This window comes from Oryzias melastigma, linkage group LG17, assembly GCF_002922805.2.
Source record: "Oryzias melastigma strain HK-1 linkage group LG17, ASM292280v2, whole genome shotgun sequence".
NCBI classification, from domain to species: domain Eukaryota; kingdom Metazoa; phylum Chordata; class Actinopteri; order Beloniformes; family Adrianichthyidae; genus Oryzias; species Oryzias melastigma.
In genome coordinates, this window is record NC_050528.1 from 16,341,507 (window position 1) to 16,348,315 (window position 6,809).

Below are 6,809 nucleotides of genomic sequence, written 5' to 3' on the forward strand. Positions count from 1 at the left end.
GAGTCAGTCACCATCTCTGCAGCATATCAGAGTCTTTACTCACAACAACCTCTGCAGCGCTTGACACTTTATTTGGGGCTCCAAATTGTGTTATTATATCGACTGAATGGAGTGTTGGAGTGGCCAGTGGTTTAAGAGCCTCATATTCTGTCTGCTCCGCCGCTGCACCAGCGAGCACAGAAAGACTCGTCCAGATGATGAATGAGAGTTGTGAGCGTGCACAAGAGAGCGGAGCGCGGGAGTGTTTCACCAACCTCTGCTCTCAGTGAGACTGGCCAGCTGCCAACACTTCTATTGTGAGTGTCAGTGCAGGACACGGGGAATCCGTCTGGACCATTAATGGATGATGTCTGACATAAGTCAGAGCGGTTGTGTTTGACGCCACTGTCGCCCTAAAGGTTCTGCTTTCCACTAAAGCAGGCGGCACTTCGTTTGGGAAAATGTGCAAAATACAGGAGTCTACATCAGCAAAATGTTTACCACATTCAATCTGAAATGAAGATTCTGTTCTGAATAATCGTTGACATCAGTGAGATTTGTTGAATTCGCATTTTCCTGAGTAATGCGCTCTCAGTGACAGATGATGTTCTGACGCATTGCATTAAATCCATCAATTCGTCACTACTGCTGTGATTATAAATGAAATGTATGTTTTTACCATAGACTGTATAGATTGATCTGGACTGAGTGGGACGTCACTCATAGAAAATGCCTGACCTCCACCTCCATCAAAATCTCGTCATTTTTCTGCGTTACGCCGTTTGGAGCAAGAAGACAATGATTTTTCCAAATCGGTCTGAGGTCCAACTATCAGACAGACTCTCCTCTCCAGTACCCTGGCATAGACTTTCCCGGGAAGGCTGAGGAGTGTGATTCCCCGGTAGTTGGAACACACCCTCCGGTCCCCCTTCTTGAAAAGGGGAACCACCACCCCAGTCTGCCAGTCCAGAGGTACGGTTCCTGTCTGCCACGCAATGCTGCAGAGACGTGTCAATCAGACAAAGTGCAGTTCAGAACCCCTTCATGAGACACAAAAACAGAGATCCTATTACGTTGCCCGGATTGGCGTCACCGGGGCCCCACCCTGGAGCCAGGCCTGGGGTTGGGGCTCAGAAGCGAGCGCCTGGTGGCCGGGGCTCCTCCCACGGGCCCCGGTCGGGTCCAACCAGAAGGAGCGACATGGGATCACTCACCAGTGGGCCCACCACCTGCAGGGATGCTCTGAAGGGGCCGGTGCAATGTGGTTTGGGCAACAGCCAAAGACGAGTGCCTCGGCAGCCCAAACCTCGGTCATAGAATTTGGCTTTTGGGACATATTGACCAGTTAAAAAAAAATTCTGCATTCAGAGTATCACCCCTGTAAGACACTCTTTAAAAACAAATGAAGTATTACTATTTATTTTAGATTTTTTAATTCTTACAGAACAACTATCAAGCTTATTTCGCTTCGGTCATTTATATTACGAAAATGTTATTTTAGAGAAGTTAACAGAGAAAAGTGAAACAATTTTTTATCAACGCAAAGTGAAGCAACAGTCTTCCACTTAACATTGAATGATCAGACTTCCATGGTTGTGATAATGCACACATTGTTGGGCATTATCCCACATATATCATAGTCATTTTGTCGTGGCTCAACCTGCTCCTCCGTCTTCCAACCACCAGAGGGAACGCTCACCTGAATTCTAACCACCTCCGTCTGCCTTCACTCTGGACTCTGATCAGCTGTTTCCATCTGCTCATCACCTCCACAGCATTTAGTCTCAGCTTAGCTCATTGTGAAGTCTTGTTTACCCTGCATTCAGTCTGAGCGTTTACTTCTATGCCTGTTTCTTTGTGTTTGACTCCTGCCTGCCTCTCCACTCTCCGCCTTGCCCATGTTTTGACCCATTTTTTTTTTACCACGCCTTGCCTTGTCCTGTTTCATCATCACTTCGTTTGCACGTGGATCCACACGCCTCTGCCTCTTCATCACACATTACCACAAGAAATGAATATATAATTGATTTTTAGTAATTTATTCTTATTTTTTTGGTTTAAATTGCTTTTTGACAAAAAGCAGACTATTTAATACGTGATACGGCCTGTTGGCACGGTAACATGACAACGTGCTGCTGAGCCAGCACTGACCTCAACCGCAGCTACAAAGGAAAGTGGTATACCGTATATACGGTATATATGCTAATTGTCACAATAAGTTAAATAAAGCATAAGTTCAGAGAAAAACCTCTTACCACTTGTTTTGGTCCAGATGATGAAGGAAAAGTTTGTTTTAAAGAAGCCAATCAGAATCCAATGTTCATCCGGATCGTGGTATAAGCTCATTATAGTGCAGAATCACAATTTTTATTTTTTATGGCTGTACATCAGCATCTTTGGTTTTTTTGAGTGATACTGCAGACATTCTGCTCATCTTACTGTTGATGCGCTTTGTGCTCACAAATTACGCTTCTGGGTTAACACTTGATAAATTAAAACAATTCAGGCCTCAACAAACAAGGAAAAAAATCTCTTTGGCCAAGTTTTTGTTTAAAGGCTGCATATAGTCTTTCAATATTTACCTAGTAAAACATTGTGATTAATCTGATTATTTTTAATTCATTGATTGTAGATCTAATTAAATAAATAATTATGAATCACATCATTATATTCTTTTTACTTTATCAGATCCATAATCTTTTTGTGGTTTGAAGTTGCTCTTTCCACAAAGCTTCTCACTTTAGAACTTCTCATTAAAACCACAACAATGGACGGAATATTCCCACAGCATTCTGTAAGACTTTATTCAGAATATTTCTCCACTTTTGTGATGATTTTAGTAACAAAAGCAGTAAAATTTAATCGAGTTAGTACTAGTTAATCAACTCATCTCATCTGAGTTGATTCATCTTTGGAGAAGTTAACAATCTGCTCGGACATGCTGTACTCGAGCAGTCCCAAACCTGCAGGACTCACATCACATTCTGTGCTGAGTCTTTGATAATGTGTGCATACTGAACTGTTCTCTTCACAGGTCAGTGCGTGGTCTGATAAAGCAGAACAGGTCCACTCCAAAATGTTGACCCTTCTTTCATCCATCCCTCCTGAAGCTCTCCGAGCGCAGGCTGGCTGTAACATGGGCCATTAGTTAAAGAATGTTGAACATAACCATACTGCTTGTGCCCAGCCAGCCAAATCAAATAACTCATTTTACAAGCGCCACTTCACAAAATGCTCCCGCTTTCAGGCCAGCTGCCAAGCTCTTGTTGATTCTGCCGGAGCCTTGAGAACAGGGCCGCGTTAGCCTTGATTTACGCCGTGTTATTGGAATTCCTTTACGAGCGAGTGGTGCGTATGAAGAAAAGGATGGATTCTTTAACGTGGAGGGGACAGGCGGGGGGGTGGGGGTGGGGGATTCTTGACTGATAAGAGCCTATTTGCGATGGGGATAAAGGAAAGCCTGGCGATGAATCACTGGGATATGAGGGAATGCAACAGTAAAAAGAGTCGAAGTGTGGCGTTTGGCAATGTCCGAGTACTATCTGGCGCTACGCCGTTTACTCAGGGATGCTGGAGCGGGGAGAGACAAAGCAAGAGGTATGCAGAGCCGTCCAATTCATGCAAAACTGAGAGAGATAAAAACTACAAGTAATAAATTGTTGCCATTGTCTTAATGCTCCAACAAGACCAACTGTTTGATTCAGACCTAATGTAATCGCTTTATGCGTAGAAGTTGCATCTGCAGATTTTTTATTGGCCTTATATTATTAAAGTTAACTACACATACCCTTACATTTGCATAAATCTTGTCTGAAAAATGGCGAGCTAAGTTTAATACTTTATACACTATTTTATCTATCATAAATTATTATGCAGTAGAAAGTAAGAATAAAACTACTGTCGTTAAATAGGTAACACAGATTTACACAGGCTCTACAGAGGTGTAGTGGTTTGCATTCTTGGCGCATATGCACGAGAGTAACATGTAAACTTAACACAGTATGGTCCCCACCAGGGTCAGATGGCCCTGGTGGGGACCATACTGTGTTAAGTACACATGATACACATGTTCCTCTCGTGCATATGCAGGTTTTCTCCCAGCACTCAAACAGTTCCTCACACAGTCCAAAAACATGTTTCATAGGTTGATCGATATCCCCATATAAGGGGTGAAACGGATCACAAAACTCATGGTTCTGATCATGTCACGGTTTTAGGGTCATGGTTCAGATCATTTTTCAGGTCAGTAAAAGGTTAAAAAAAACAGGCAAAAACACTAAGATGAAAACCTAAAATTACTTTTTGAAAAGTTTTAAAACAAATATGTGAGAGAACATATATAAAGTACTTAAAGTCATGAATATACACTCAAACATCTATGAACTTTGAACATCAACAAAAACCTAAAAACATGTAGTTTCTGATTATATTTATATGTCTGGAGACCAAACCGGCTGCACGGTGGCGCAGTGGTTAGCGCTCTTGCCTCACAGCGAGAAGGCCCTGGTTCAAATCCCGGCTGGGACCTTTCTGTGTGGAGTTTGCATGTTCTCTCCGTGCATGCGTGGGTTTTCACCGGGGACTCCGGCTTCCTCCCACCGTCCAAAAACATGCTTTGTAGGTTAATTGGTGACTCTAAATTGCCCCTAGGTGTGAATGTGTGTGAGAGTGAGGCCCTGTGATGGACTGGCGACCTGTCCAGGCTAAACCCCGCCTTTGCCCATCAGCAGCCGGGATAGGCTCCAACACCCCCGCGACCCCGAAAGGGAAGAAGCAGTCAAGAAGATGAATGAATGAGAACAAACCTACAAAAACTGAAAGAAAAACAATGATGAATATGCACATTTTCCCTTGTTTAAAGTCTATAAATAAATTTTCATATTTTTTTGGTATTAAATATGGTATTGTGGGAACATTTAAATATTTCAAATAAATATTATCTGTGATACATGAGGAAGTGACGCGCTGTCATTCCCGCTCCTGGTAATTTTTCGACCCATTTGGTTTGCCAGTCTGCCTTGCCCTGATGGCATGTCCCTGTTGCATTCAGTGTGAACAATTTATTTTAATAATGTGTGCAGGGGGGGTGGGGGTCTGCGGTACACGTGTGTGCTGAATGTGAATATCTGTGTGTGTGGCCCTGTGACCGACAGTTAGCCTGTCCAGGGTGTGCCCCACCTTTGCCTAACAGTAGCTAGGATAGGCTCCAGCAACACTTTAACCCTAAAAAGGGAAAATGCAGGCTTGTAAAAATGGATGGATACTTTATACACCCTGGACTACAATAGCCATAGGTCAATAATGTCAATTTGGTTGGATCACTGCTCTAGTAATGTTTGCATGGATCTATAGCCTTCTTAAATAAATTAAATGTGATGGAACAAATCATAACCACTGCTGCTAATTTCCTGGTCCTGGAGATGCTTTCACATTCAGGCTCATCTGTCAGAAGACAGCACTCTGGTTAACCCACAAGCTTTTGCCGCTCTTGCTTATGCCACGGTCAATGGCGATAGAATGTTGATGAGAACTGTGGGGGTTTCCCAGTCTAAAATGATTGGCTGGCCTTCATTACTTGAGTCAGAGGGTCAATTCTAGTTGGTAGTGGAGATAGTGAGAAGGGTTGAACATTTTAGCACATACTGTGGCATAAATGCGACAGGTGGTTGATTGCTCCCTATCTTTGGACTTAAAATGTTACTGGGCACAACTACTATGTATGCCAGTACAGTAGGTGGCAGTGTTCATTCATTTTGTAATTCGCAAGATTCTTTGTGGTTTGTCTGCATAACCAACAAGCTGCTCATTAAGTTTACTATGTATTTATGTCCAATCCAACAGATACTCAACCTCTGTTCTAGACAACATCCAGAGTTTTTTTTTGTCACATTTTGTAGAATTTGAAAACATTTATTTTCCTGGTTCTTTCAACTGATTTCAATACACTGATCCACAGATGACATCATGACATACTCTGTCATGTTTTGCACTCCCAGCTCAAACATACCATTCTCCAGTCCAGGGATCACTTAAGTGACACACTTGTGAAGGCATTCTGTGCCAAAGAATGAAACCAGAGCTATTCCATCAACCAAATGAGTCATAATTTGTGGTCAAATGTACTCTGCCAAGGAGTGAATGTATGGCTGTCAGTAGGACCTAAGTATTCTAAGTCAATCTAATATAAAGCAACTGCATGCTTGAATATTTTTTCTGGTTCTTAGGTGCTTTATGGACACATCATCAGTGATGAACCCGAGGTCATGGGGTGTTTTGGGTCTTTGATCTCGCTTGGGTGACCCAGCCAGAGGTGATTAGCCCCTCAACTTGAGTCCAAGTGGCCCACTTGAGGCTTACACCACGGCCTCAATGATGTTTCTGATGGCTCTTTAGCACAGCTGACCTAAGGAGTTAGAGGGTGCGTGGTAGAGACTGGCCAGCAAAACACCAGCTCCCCACTTCGACTGGTTCACAACGGACTTTCCAGCCACTGTTCCAGCATTCTGCCCTCTTGAGTTCGTTGGTGTCCTCCATTCAGTCTTCTCAGAGAGAAGACTCTGTCTCTGACGGTAAGCTCAATCAGGACTACTTGCTTTGATGACTCTGATGTTAACACCATGTGTGGGCAAAATGAAGTAGTTGAGATGTGTTCTGGGAACTTGAGTTCTCTTCTCAAGTCGACTTGGCGTTTCTCGTCTGTTGCAGTGGTGAGAAGCACTTCTGCGGGACTTGGCTGCTGTCATGTCTTCTCCCCAGCTCTGCCAAAGGGGATAGACTGCTTGGAGGTTTGCTGGTACTGGAAGTTGGTAATTGCTGTGCTGACTGTGTCT